Source organism: Triticum urartu, chromosome 6A, assembly GCF_056163025.1.
Source record: "Triticum urartu cultivar PI428250 chromosome 6A, HENAU_Tu73, whole genome shotgun sequence".
NCBI lineage: Eukaryota > Viridiplantae > Streptophyta > Magnoliopsida > Poales > Poaceae > Triticum > Triticum urartu.
The window spans coordinates 208,722,160-208,736,699 of NC_141878.1; positions in this window are offsets into that span (position 1 = coordinate 208,722,160).

Below are 14,540 nucleotides of genomic sequence, written 5' to 3' on the forward strand. Positions count from 1 at the left end.
GTTTGAGCTATCAAAAGCAACATATGAAACTAGTCCCAAAGTGATAGATATTCAAAAAGGATATAATAAAAACTTTCATGAAGATCATTGGACAAAATAAACTTGATTCCTTTTAATAGTTATGCAATATGATGATATAATATGTGAGTCATGCTGATGAGTAATTATGCTTTAGTAAGAATATTGGTGTTAAGGTTTGTGATTCCCTTTGCAAGCACAAAAGTCAATATTTATGCAATGAAATTATATCCTACTTGTGGTGCATTATTCGGTGTTAGTTATGCTTAATGCTCGCTTATGAGACTTTTCGTTTCCTGGTTGGATGCTTCTCAATCTTTTGCTAGCCTTCATTTGCACTAAGTATGATCACTACTTGTGCATCCAAAACCCTTTAACCAGTTTTTCCACATGAGTCCACTATACCTACCTATACGCGGTATTCTTTTGCTGTTCTAAGCAAATTTGTATCCGCCATAATTTTCAAAATAAATTTCTCTTTTGTGTGCTCGTACTGCTCATGAAACAGTAGGGGGTGGCTGATATATTTCCATGCTAGATGTGTTATTCTAAAGATGAGTGTTTATTCACTTGTCATTGCACGAGAGTACGGCAAAGGTATTGGGGATGCCCAGTCGCGAAATAAAAAATGAGTTTACTTTATGTTGTCAAATAATAAATTCCTTGGTAAGTGTTGGTATGGAAGGCACTCGTGGATACGGCTAGCCATGGAAAGTGAAAGTATGGTGGAAAAAGGAGTAAACTTTATTTTTTGTTTGGGAACGGCCTATGATATATCTAGCATGGAAAGTATTGGGAACTACTCGATCATTTTCCTTGACAGGAAAAGCATACCACCCAAAATGTGTTTATCTCTATCCTTTTCACTTTGAGCTCTGGCACCTCTACAAATCCCTACTTCTCTGTGAAGGACCTTTCTATTTACTTTATGCAATTTTTAGTTTTACTTGAGTCTCCATCTTCTCTTATAAAGCACCAACTAAGGGGCACTATGACCGTACTTGAGCATTGGGTGTAGCTAATATGCGGGTGTGTTTCATGAATGGATCAATGATTGAGCATAATGGGCTAGGGATAACTTGCTTTAGTGTTGATATTTTGAAAGACATGGTCGCTTGTTGATATGCTTGAGTATTGAAATCTTCATGTCAAAACTAGACTATTGCTTTGAATCATATAAAGTCCAGATGTCCATGCTACAAAGAAAAGAATATATATGATGAACATGTTAGGCAGCATTCCACATCAAAAATTCTGTTTTTATCATTTACCTACTCGAGGACGAGAAGGAATTAAGCTTGGGGATGTTGATATGTCTCCAACTTATCTATAATTTTTTGTTGTTCCATGTTGTTATATTATCATTCTTGGATGTTTTACAATCATTTTATAGCAACTTTATATCATTTTTTGGGACTAACCTATTGACATAGTGCCCAGTGCCAGTTGCTGTTTTTTGCTTGTTTTTTACCTCACAGAAAATCAATAATAAAAGGATTCCAAACGCAGCGAAAATTTTTGGAGAATTTTTCTGGACTAGAAGACACCTGTTGGGCCAAACAAGTACCAGAGGGGGGATTCAAGGGGAGCACAACCCACCAGGGCGCGCCTGGGGGCCCAGGCGCGCCCAGGTGGAATGTGCCCACCTAAGTGGCCTCCCGCACCGCCTCTTTGCTCTATAAATACCCCAATATTCTAGAAACCCTAGGGGAGTCGACAAAAGTCAATTCCAGCCGCCGCAAGTTCCAGAACCACTAGATCTAATGAAGACACCATCACGGAGGGGTTCATCATCCTCATTGGTGCCTCTTTGATGATGCGTGAGTAGTTCATTGTAGACATACGGGTCTGTATTTAGTAGCTAGATGGGTTCCTCTCTCTCTCTCTTTTGATTCTCAATACAATGGTCTCTTGGAGATCTATTTGATGTAACTCTTTCTGCGATGTGTTTGTTGGGATCTGATGAACTTTGAGTTTATGATCATATATATGTTTTTATCCATGAAAATTATTTGAGTCTTTTGATCTCTTATATGCATGATTACTTATAGCCTCGTATTTCTTCTTTGAATCTTTGGTATAGTTAGGCCAACTAGATCGATTTTTCTTGCCATGGGAAGAGGTGCTTTGTGATGGGTTCGATCTTACGGTGCTTGGTCCCAGTGATAGAAGGGGAACCGACACGTATGTATCGTTGCTATTAAGGATAACAAGATGGGGTCTATTTCTACATAAATACATCTTGTCTACATCATGTCATCATTCTTATTGCATCACTCCATTTCTCCATGAACTTAGTACACTAGATGCATGTTGGATAGCGGTCGATGTGTGGAGTAATAGTAGTAGATGCAGGCAGGAGTCGGTCTACTAATCTTGGGCGTGATGCCTATATAATGATCATTGTCTAGATATCGTCATGATTATTTGAAGTTCTATCAATTTCCCAACAGCAATTTGTTTACCCACCATATGCCATTTTTCTCGAGAGAAGCCATTAGAGAAATATACGGCCCCCGGGACTCTTCTTCATTATATTTGCCTTTGCAAACTATTTTTATTTGCTTTTATTTTTAGATCTATTTTTCCAAAAATACAAAAATACCTTGCTGCATTTTTTCTTTATTTATTTTATCTCGCATTCCCGCGAGATCTATTTATCCAATCTACTACAATTTTACCTATCTTTTTACCCGTGAGGGATTGACAACCCCTCTTTTACGTCGGGTTGCAAGTATTTGTTCTTTGTGTGAGGAGTTGTTTACGTGGTGTTGCGTGGTTCTCCTACTGGTTCGATAACCTTGGTCTCATCACTGAGGGAAATACCTATCGTAGATGTGTTGCATCATCCCTTCCTCTTTGAGGAAATACCGACATAGTTGAAGCCGCATCAGTCACGAGGTGGTGTATTACGGAACGACTAAAGAGACTTGCCGGTAACAAGATTGAACTATGTATGAAGATACCGATGATCGAATCTCGGGCAAGTAACATACCGATGGACAAAGGGAATTGCGTATGTTGTCATAACGGTTCGACCTATAAAGATCTTAGTAGAATATGTAGGAGCCAATATGGGCATCCAGGTTCCGCTATTGGTTATTGACCAGAGAGGTGTCTCGGTCATGTCTACATAGTTCTCGAACCCGTAGGGTCCGCACGCTTAACGTTCGATGACGATATAGTATTATATGAGTTATGTGATTTGGTGACCAAATGTTGTTCGGACTCCCGAATGAGATCACGGACATGACGAGGAGTATCGAAATGGTCAAGAGGTAAATATTAATGTATATATATATATAATACGATGGTATTCGGACACCGGAAGTGTTTTGGGGGGTATCGGGTACTTATCGGGTCACCGGAAGGCGTTCCGGGCACCCCCGGCAAAAGATTTGGGCCTTATGGGCCAAGAGGGGAAACGCACTAGCCACAAGGGGCTGGTGTGCCCCCCATATGGGCCGTCCAAGGTGGAGAAGGAAAGGAAGGAGATAAGGAAAGAAAGGGAATAGGATTCCCCTTCCTTTCCCCCTCCCGCTCTTTGCTTCCCCCTCTGACAAATAAGGCAGGGGGCGTGCCACTTGGGAGGACCCCATGTAGGATTCAGCCTACTTGGGGCGCCTCCTGGATGCCTCCGCTCTCCCTCCCACCTATATATATGTGGGGGGCGCTCTAGCACACCCAGACAATTGTTTAGTCGTGTGCGGCACCCCCCACCACCGTTTACTCCCCCGGTCATATTTTCGTAGTGATTAGGCGAAGCCCTGCGAGGATCAATTCACCACCACTGTCGCCACGCCTTCGTGCTGATGGAACTCATCTACTAGCTCAACGTCTTGCTGGATCAAGAAGGCGAGGGACGTCACCGAGCTGAACGTGTGCAGAACGCGGATGTGTCGTGCGTTCGGTACTTGACCGGTTGAAGCACGAAGAAGTTCGACTAAATCAACCGCGTTAAGAAACGCTTCCTCTTACGGTCTATGAGGGTACGTAGACACACTCCCCCCTCATTTCTATACATCTCCATGGATAGATCATTGCGTGTGCGTAGAATTTTTTATTTTCCATGCAACGATTCCCAACAAAGAGTTGCAAATGGGGGTTGTCATCGGCGGCGACGCGGCTAGGGGCACCACGTTGGCTCACGAGGGGCTCCGGCCTCACGGAGTCCCGACGATCTCGGCCTTCGGCGTCCGTCACCCTGGTGTCAGCCCCCTATGCTTCCGCCTTATTGACAGTTGCTGCCATCGTCCGAGAGGTGGCCTACGGGGGTAACCTGCCCTGTCCAGCATCCGGGGTAGCATCTCATGAGCTGGTGAGAAACCCAGCTTGCAGCTTGGCCCCTGTGAGGCCCTCCGGGTCCTCTTCTAAAGAACAAGTAGGTGCGACAGGGGCGACTCCTGCAGAAAATGGGAGGGCTCTAGGCCTCCGCACGTGGCGTTGACTAGCTCGGTGACTCAGTCGAGCCAGGCGGCGTACACACCATTGGTGGGGCGGTGGCGTAGAATCTCACGCGCCATGAAGAGTGCATCTTGTGTGCTCATAAACTCGTGATGAGTGCGAGGCTACAATGTCGTGGCGGGGCCGAAGGTGGGCGCGGCGGGGTGGCTGTCGTACCGCATGGTCGGTGGCGGCGACAGGTTGTGCCGTCGACGAACGGGGCGCTTGTGGCGGTGCTGGATGCGGGGCGAACGGGGCAGTGAGGAGAGCCACAGCCAAGGGACACCGCCTGGGCGGCGCATGTGACCCAACGCTCAGCGCGGGCCCGATGAGCTTTGGTCATGGGGTCGACGAAGCGGAGACAAAGCGGAGGAAGAAAAATGACCTTGACACACCCCTAACTGGCACGCCAGATGTCGGATTCAGGGCTCCGCAAACCCAAGAAGGTTCGAACTCTGGGGCGTGTGCGAAGATCTCAACCTCTCAAGTCTCAAGCTCGTCGCCCTATAGCCTAACCTCATCGGATACACACTCAAGTGGGGAAGAAGAGGAATACGCCAGTTTACCCAGGTTCGGGCCACCTTGCGGTGTAAAACCCTACTCCTGCTTTCTGGTGGATGATACGTATCCATCGTATCAACTTTTCCAAACACTTTTGCCCTTGTTTTGGACTCTAACTTGCATGATTTGAATGGAACTAACCCGGACTGACGCTGTTCTCAGCAGAATTACCATGGTGTTATTTATGTGCAGAAACAAAAGTTCTCGAAATGACCTGAAACTCCACGGAGCGTATTTTTGGAAATAATTAAAAATACTGGCAAAAGATCAAGGCCAGGGGGCCCACACCCTAGCCACGAGGGTGGGGGCGTGCCTTCCCCCTGGGCGCGCCCCCTACCTCGTGGTCCCCCTAGAGCTCCTCTAACCACAACTCCAACTCTATATATTCGTGTTCGGAGAGGGAAAAATCAGGGAGAAAGATTCATTGCATTTTACGATACGGAGCCGCCGCCAAGCCCTAAACTCTCTCGGGAGGGCTGATCTGGAGTCCGTTCGGGGCTCCAGAGAGGGGAATCCGTCACCATCGTCATCATCAACCATCCTCCATCACTAATTTCATGATGCTCACCGCCGTGCGTGAGTAATTCCATCGTAGGCTTGCTGGACGGTGATGGGTTGGATGAGATTTATCATGTAATCGAGTTAGTTTTGTTAGGGTTTCATCCTTAGTATCCACTATGTTTTGAGATTGATGTTGCTATGACTTTGTTATGCTTAATGGTTGTCACTAGGGTCCCAGTGCCATGATTTAAGATGTGAACCTATTATGTTTTCATGAATATATGTGAGTTCTTGATCCTATCTTGCAAGTCTATAGTCACCTACTATGTGTTATGATCCGGCAACCCCGAAGTGACAATAATCGGGACCACTCCCAGTGATGACCTTAGTTTGAGGAGTTCATGTATTCACTATGTGTTAATGCTTTGGTCCGGTACTCTATTAAAAGGAGGCCTTAATATCCCTTAGTTTCCCCTAGGACCCCGCTGCCACGGGAGGGTAGGACAAAAGATGCCATGCAAGTTCTTTTTCATAAGCACGTATGACTATATTCGGAATACATGCCTACATTACATTGATGAACTGGAGCTAGTTCTGTGTCACCCTAGGTTATGACTGTTACATGATGAACCACATCCGGCATAATTCTCTATCACCGATCCATTGCCTACGAGCTTTCCATATATTGTTCTTCGCTTACTTACTTCTCTGTTGCTATTGTTATCATCCCTACAAAATACCAAAAACATTACTTTTGCTACCGTTACTTTTGCTACCGTTACCACTACTATCATATTACTCTGCTACTAAACACTTTGCTGCAGATATTAAGTTTCCAGGTGTGGTTGAATTGACAACTCAGCTGCTAATACTTGAGAATATTCTTTGGCTCCCCTTGTGTCGAATCAATAAATTTGGGTTGAATACTCTACCCTCGAAAACTATTGCGATCCCCTATACTTGTGGGTTATCAAGACTATTTTCTGGCGCCGTTGCCGGGGAGCATAGCTCTATTCTTTGAGTCTCTTGGGATTTATATCTGCTTATCATTATGAAGAACTAGAGAGATCCAAAAACCAAGATTTATCGCTCAACTATGAGGGGAGGTAAGGAACTGCCATCTAGCTCTGCACTTGATTCACCTTCCGTTTTGAGTAAGCTTGCGACACCTAAACCTGCTTCTGCTATTGATTCTAATATGTCGCATATTATTGATGATGCCACTTCTGCCATGCATGATACTTATGATGAAACTACTTCTATGCTTGATACAACTGTGCCACTTGGTGAATTTCTTGATGAACAACTTGCTAGGTCTAGAGAGAATGAAATTATTGAACCTGATAATACTGATGAAAGTGATTATGAAGGTTCTCCTAATAAATATGAATTACCTGTTGTGCCTGAGGGCTATGTTATGGATGAAGAAACTAAAAGAGACTTTCTTGCTTGCAATGATAGAAGTGATCTTAAGAAATTATTAGCTAAGCTTAAACAAAAAACTCTGAATGCTAGAATGAAATATGATCCTGCTTATGCTACTTCACCTATCTTTGTTACTGATAAGGATTATGAATTCTCTATTGATCCTACTATAATTACTTTGGTTGAATTTGATCATTTTTATGGTTATGAATATGAAACTGTTGTGGCACATCTTACTAAATTAAATGATATAGCCACCCTATTCACTAATGATGTGAGAACTCGCTACTTTTACATCCTTAAAATATTCCCGTTCTCATTAAAGGGTGATGCTAAGATATGGTTTAATTCTCTTGATCCTGGTTGTGTGCATAGTCCCCGGGATATGATTTTTTGCTTCTCTGCTAAATATTTCCTTGCTCATAAGAAACAAGCTGCCTTAAGGGATATATATAATTTTGTGCAAATTGAAGAAGAGAGTCTCCCACAAGCTTGGGGGAGGCTTCTCCAATTACTTAATGCTTTGCCTGATCATCCTCTTAAGAAAAATGAAATACTTGATATCTTTTATAATGGACTAACCGATGCTTCCAGAGATTACCTGGATAGTTGTGCTGGTTCTGTTTTCAGGGAAAGAACATCGGATGAAGCTGAAATTTTATTGAATAATATGTTGACAAATGAAAATAATTGGACACTTCCTGAGCCAACTCCTGAGCCTATTCCTAAACCAACTCCGAAGAAAAGGGGTGTTCTATTTCTCAGTCCTGAAGATATGCAAGAGGCAAAGAAATCCATGAAAGAGAAGGGTATTAAAGCTGAAGATGTTAAGAATTCATCTCCTATTAAAGAAATACATGGTCTTAATTTACCGCCTTTTGAAGAAATGTATGGTTTTAATTCATCAGCTATTGAAGAAACACATGGTCTTGATAACCTGACACGGGTAGTAAAGGTAAATTCTCTCTATAGATATGATAAAGCTGAAATCCCATTTACTAAGTTTGCTAGCCTATGCTTAGATGAGTTTGATAAATTTATGGTTAAGAAAGAAGACTCCAATGCTTAGTTTGGTAGAGAATTAAAATGCAGTACTGATATGCTTGAACACTTGGGTGATTATATGGCTAATGTCAAAGGTGAACTTAAAATTATTAGTAAACATGCTTCTATGGTTACCACTCAAGTAGAACAAGTACTTAAAGCTCAAAATGGTTTGCTCAATGAATTGAATAGTAAGAATAAGTACTATGCTGTTAGAGTGGCTACTAGAACTGGTAAAATGACTCAGGAACCTTTGTATCTTGAAGGCCACCCTAAGAGAATTGAGCAAGATTCTCAGAGAAATAATATAGATGCACCTAGTCCTTCTAAAAGGAAGAAAAAGAAAAATGATAGGACTTTGCATGCTTCTAGTGAACCTATTGCTGAAACACCTGAGAATCCAGATGATATTTCTATTTCTGATGCTGAAACACAATCTGGTAATGAACCTGAAACTAGTGATAATGTAAATGATAATGTTCATGTTGATGCTCAACCTAGCAATGATAATGATATAGAAATTGAACCTGTTGTTGATCTTGATAACCCACAATCAAAGAATCAACGTTATGATAAGAGAGACTTTGTTGCTAGGAAACATGGTAAAGAAAGAGAACCATGGGTTCAAAAACCCATGCCTTTTCCTCCCAAACCATCCAAGAAAAAGGATGATCAAGATTTTGAGCGCTTTGCTGAAATGATTAGACCTATCTTTTTGCGTATGCGATTAACTGATATGCTAAAAATGAATCCTTATGCTAAGTACATGAAAGATATTGTTACTAATAAAAGAAAGATACCAGAAGCTGAAATTTCCACCATGCTTGCTAATTATACTTTTAAAGGTGGAATACCTAAGAAACTAGGAGATCCCGGAGTACCAACTATACCATGCTCCATTAAAAGAAATTATGTTAAAACTGCTTTATGTGATCTTGGAGCCGGTGTTAGTGTTATGCCTCTCTCTTTATATCGTAGATTTTATTTGAATAAGTTGACACCTACTGAAATATCTTTGCAAATGGCTGATAAATCAACTGCTATACATGTCGGTATTTGTGAGGATGTGCCTGTTGTGGTTGCAAACGTTACTATTTTAACGGACTTTATTATTCTTGATATTCCCGAGGACGATAATATGTCTATTATTCTTGGAAGACCCTTTTTGAATACTGCAGGGGCTGTTATTGATTGCACCAAAGGCAATGTCACTTTTCATGTTAATGGTAATGAGCATACGGTACACTTTCTGAGGAAACAACCTCAAGTCCACAGTATCAATTCTATTGGAAAAATTCCATCGATTATTTTTGGAGGTTTTGAATTTCCTCTACCTACTGTCAAGAAGAAATATGATATTCTTATTGTTGGGGAAGTGCATATCCCCATTGAGGTTACCTACTGTTATTCGAAAATTCTCCGGTTCCATGTTATTCGGAATGAGTTTGTTAACAAGACTTGATCAACCTTGTTAGTGGATTCTTTTTTATGAGCATGAGGTGGATGAAGTTAGAAAACACAACTCTCTATACTCTCTTTCTACTTTCTGTTATTTATATTAAATAAAATAAAAATAGTATTTTCTGTCTGTTATCTGAATTATCCACGCAATATAAAAGTACCCCGAAAATAAAAGTTCTCCAAATGCCCTGAAATTTAAATATGATTTGAACCGTGTCTCTATTTTGATTTGGCAAGACAATGCAGTGACCATAGGACATAGATATATGTTTGTTTGATGCTTTTATTATGTACTAGTACTTGGCAATAGAAGACTTGGTAGTTTAATCCTGTCCACCTTACTAATGAACAGGTTCACCGAAATGAGTTTCATATACTAGTACATGCTAAACTTGTTATGTGTCTGCTTGTTTCTTCTTTTAGAATGCTGACAGAATATTGGGGAAGAGTGCCTTATTAAGCAATGGTAAAGGAAGTAATGCAGATAAGGTTCAGGATAGTGACACATCCTTGTTGGTCTCCAACAAAGCTGATAAAACAGCTAAGGAAGACTATCTTGAAGACAGCGAGACAACCCCAAAGTCCTATCTTGGTTTAGTGTTCGAGTTACTGGCCACTACCGCTTGCACAAGCTATTCAAACTCACTGTCTGAATCAGTTCGGTTTCTTGAGTCTCAACTACAAGCTGAAAGACATCGATCAGCTGTGCTGCGACAAGAAGCGGAGGACTACGGAAGTCCCTGGAGCATTCAGATGCATACTTTCTGGTGCAACAGCAAGCGTAGGAGGATTTTAGTGCCAAACAGGACAAAGCTAATCAGCTTGCTAAGCTTATTGCCAACATGGTGGATACCCAGGATAACGTTTCTTGAGCTCTTCTGAAGTTGCTTCAGTTATGCTCTTGTTTTGCTGCCACGTTTATTTGCACTAGTGGCCAATTTTGACGGCCAGTGTATGTAATGTGCTGCTTTGTTCCCTATATTTCCACTGGTGGCGAACTTTGATGCCCAGTGGATGTAATATGTGTAATAGCGGTAATAGGCTAGCGGTAATTGCTTGCTTATTTATTTCCTTATTGTCTTGTTTAGTTGTTTGCTTGTAGTCACTGAAGTTCTTTTTCTGTTTTTTTCTAGTGGCCACAATAGCCTATTTTTGGTAACTAGGCCAAAATAATCATGGGCCTTCTACGGGTCGTATGATCCATGGGCCTTCGTTCGGCCGTAGAATCCATCGGCCTTCTATATGGGCCTTAGGGTCCATGGGCCTTCTACGGGCCGTAGGGTCCATGGGCCTTCTACGGGCCATACGATCCATGGGCCTTCTACGGACCGTACTATCCATGGGCCTCATACAGGCCGTAGGATCCATGGTCCTTCTACAGGGTGTATCATCATTTCACCAATCATGGGCCGTACTATTCGTGGACCATAACGGGCCGTTAATAGGCCATATTTGATAAGTCTATAAAAACAACCCAACGGGTTTTTTTACATGAAAACGACCCAACGTATTAACGGTCCGCAAACGGGCCGACTGTAACGACGGGCTGAATTTGGCACACAAGCAGAAAATGACAGTAACGGGCCGTATGTAACCGAATGCTGCAAATGAGCCCAAGAATCAATGGGCCCTGAGAAGGCCGAAAGATAACTTGGGCTGGAAACGGCCCAATGGAATAACTGGCCGTTAATGGGTACAAAATGATACACTGTTCATTACGGGCCAGTTTCACCACGGGCCGTTAATGGGCCAAGAGTTACAAAGGTCCTCATATGGGCCGAAAGAAGTCATGGGCCACACATGGGCCGGAAGTTAAAACGGGCTGAATCATATTGGACGGCCCAGATGACGCTACTGGGCCTAATTCGGAAAGGGCGTAATGGGCCCTGGGTTAGCGGGCTATAAATGCGGTATATGAGAACATGACATTAACAGGCTTTCCGTGGGCCGGCCCGCCACCTTTTTACTAAGTCAAACGGGCCGGCCTTTTCACAGGAATGGGCCTCTATTGGGCTGTGCCACGTGTCATCGTATCATAGGCGCCTTCGGTCCAATGAGCGGATGACATCTGTCCCAATGGTGAGCCGACACGTGTTTCCTCTAGCCAATGATGATTTTACACGTGGAAAATCCCCATTGGTCGGGGCTGTTAATGGGTCATCGGATCAAAAACCCGACCCAATGGGTTAACGGCGTTCCTTTACGGTGGATGCCATGTGCCGGTCACCCTTGACGAAAGCACTTCTGTGACACGCGATTTATCGTCATGGAAGTGGACACTTCCGTGATGATAATTTTGGTAATGTCATGGAACACTTCTACGACAGCACATGTATGACTATCTTGATTCTGTCATACATTTGTCATGGATGTACCTGCATGACAAAAAACGCGACCTACTGTGACAAACACGTATCATCACGGAAGTGTATTTTTTTGTAGTGGTGACTCACCAATAGTGGAGTATGGGGAGCAATCAACTAGCCTTCATCGAGCTAACACAATCACCTGTGAAGGTATACCAAAGAGTGGCTCGCCCATAGTGGAGTATGGGGGAGCAATCTACTCGTCTTCACCAAGCCAACGCAATTAAGAAAGGTGGTCCAACTTGAGGAAGTCAAGATCGTCTACATATAGCTCAAGTGGACTTTGTGCAAGGCAAAGGTTTGCCCTTGATAGGTTTTCTATTTTACCGGTCTCATGGTGGTAGTTGTGAGACCGGGTTATAGGATCGATTGCCGTACTATCAAGGGGGGCTCTTGATGAGTAGCTTAATCGTATCGTTCACAGAGAGCTCAAACCTTTGCATCCTTGCATCATCTTTCTTGGTTCTCTTTGTGAGTCTTAGAGCTTATGGTCATCTAGATGACAAGCTCGAGTTCATCGAAAATGGAGTTCTCATGCTTCTTCTATTGCGTTTTCGGTGTTGGAGGTTTTACCGGTATTTTTGAGGAAGGGTTCTCACCATTTTATTATGGGCCTTTTCTAATTTGCTTTTTATTGTTATTTCTATAGAGATTGTGTTAGCCCTTGTCACTATCTTTCCAACTAACTTGGTTTCATTGAATTCGGAGTCCGTTTGCAGAAGTTGCGTCAGTTTTGGTGTCCGTAAAAAGGCTGCAGCGGTACTACCGCCCATGGGAGCGGTACTACCGCTTGGAGCGGTACTACCGTGGCTACTTCTGTGGCTACTTCCGCTCCGGACCAAAATCTCGTCATAAGTCCAGCGGTGGTAGGCACGGATGTCATTTTTTAGTACCGCTCGCAAGCAGTAGTACCGCTCGCCAGCAGTAGTACCGCTACCCTTTGAGGTAGTACCTCTACCCCTTGCGGTTGTACCATGAGGTCGAGCGGTAGTACCGCCGATACGTCTCCGTCGTATCTACTTTTCCAAACACTTTTGCCCTTGTTTTGGACTCTAACTTGCATGATTTGAATGGAACTAACCTGGATTGACGTTGTTTTCAGCAGTATTGCCATGGTGTTATTTATGTGCAGAAACAAAAGTTCTTGGAATGACCTAAAACTCCACGGAGATTATTTTTGGAAAAAATAAAAAATACTGGCGAAGAATCAAGGCCAGGGGGCCCACACCCTAGCAACGAGGGTGGGGGCGCTCCCCCTGCCTCATGGGCCCCCTGGAGCTCCACCGACCTCAACTCCAACTCCATATATTCGTGTTTGGGGAGAAAAAAATAAGGAAGAATGATTCATCGCGTTTTACAATACGGAGCCACCACCAAGCCCTAAACTCTCTCGGGAGGGCTGATCTGGAGTCTGTTCGGGGCTCCGGAGAGGGGAATCCGTCGCCGTCGTCATCATCAACCTTCCTCCATCACCAATTTCATGATGCTCACCACCGTGCGTGAGTAATTCCATCATAGGCTTGCTGGACGATGATGGGTTGGATGAGAATTATCATGTAATCGAGTTAGTTTTGTTAGGGATTGATCCCTAGTATCCACTATGTTCTGAGATTGATGTTGCTATGACTTTTCTATGCTTAATGCTTGTCACTAGGGCCCGAGTGCCATGATTTCAGATCTGAACCTATTATGTTTTCATGAATATATGTGAGTTATTTGATCCTATCTTGCAAGTCTATAGTCACCTACTATGTGTTATGATCCGGCAACCCCGAAGTGACAATAATCGGGACCACACCCGGTGATGACCATAGTTTGAGGAGTTCATGTATTCATCATGTGTTAATGCTTTGGTCCGGTACTCTATTAAAAGGAGGCCTTAATATCCCTTAGTTTCCTCTAGGACCCCACTGCCACGGGAGGGTAGGACAAAAGATGTCATGCAAGTTCTTTTCCATAACCACGTATGACTATATTCGGAATACATGCCTACATTACATTGATGAATTGGAGCTAGTTCCGTGTCACCCTAGGTTATGATTGTTACATGATGAATCGCATCCGGCATAATTCTCCATCACTGATCCATTGCCTACGAGCTTTCCATATATTGTTCTTCGCTTATTTACTTTTCCGTTGCCATTGTTATCATCACTACAAAATACAAAAAATATTACTTTTGCTACCGTTACCACTACTATCATATTACCTTGCTACTAAAAACTTTGCTGCAGATATTATGTTTCCAGGTGTGGTTGAATTGACAACTCAATTGCTAATACTTGAGAATATTCTTTGGCTCCCCTTGTGTCGAATCAATAAATTTGGGTTGAATACTCTACCCTCGAAAACTGTTGCGATCCCCTATACTTGTGGGTTATCAAGACTATTTTTTGGCACCGTTGCCGGGGAGCATAGCTTTATTCTTTGAGTCACTTGGGATTTATATCTGCTGGTCACTATGAAGAACTTGAAAGACGCGAAAACAAAAATTTATCCCTCAACTACGAGGGGGGGTAAGGAACTGCCATCTAGCTCTGCACTTGATTCACCTTCTGTTTTGAGTAAGGTTGCGACACCTAAACCTGCTTCTGCTATTAATTCTGATATGTCGCATATTATTGATGATGCCACTTCTGCTATGCATGATACTTATGATGAAACTACTTCTATGCTTGATACTACTGTGCCACTTGGTGAATTTCTTGATAAACAACTTGC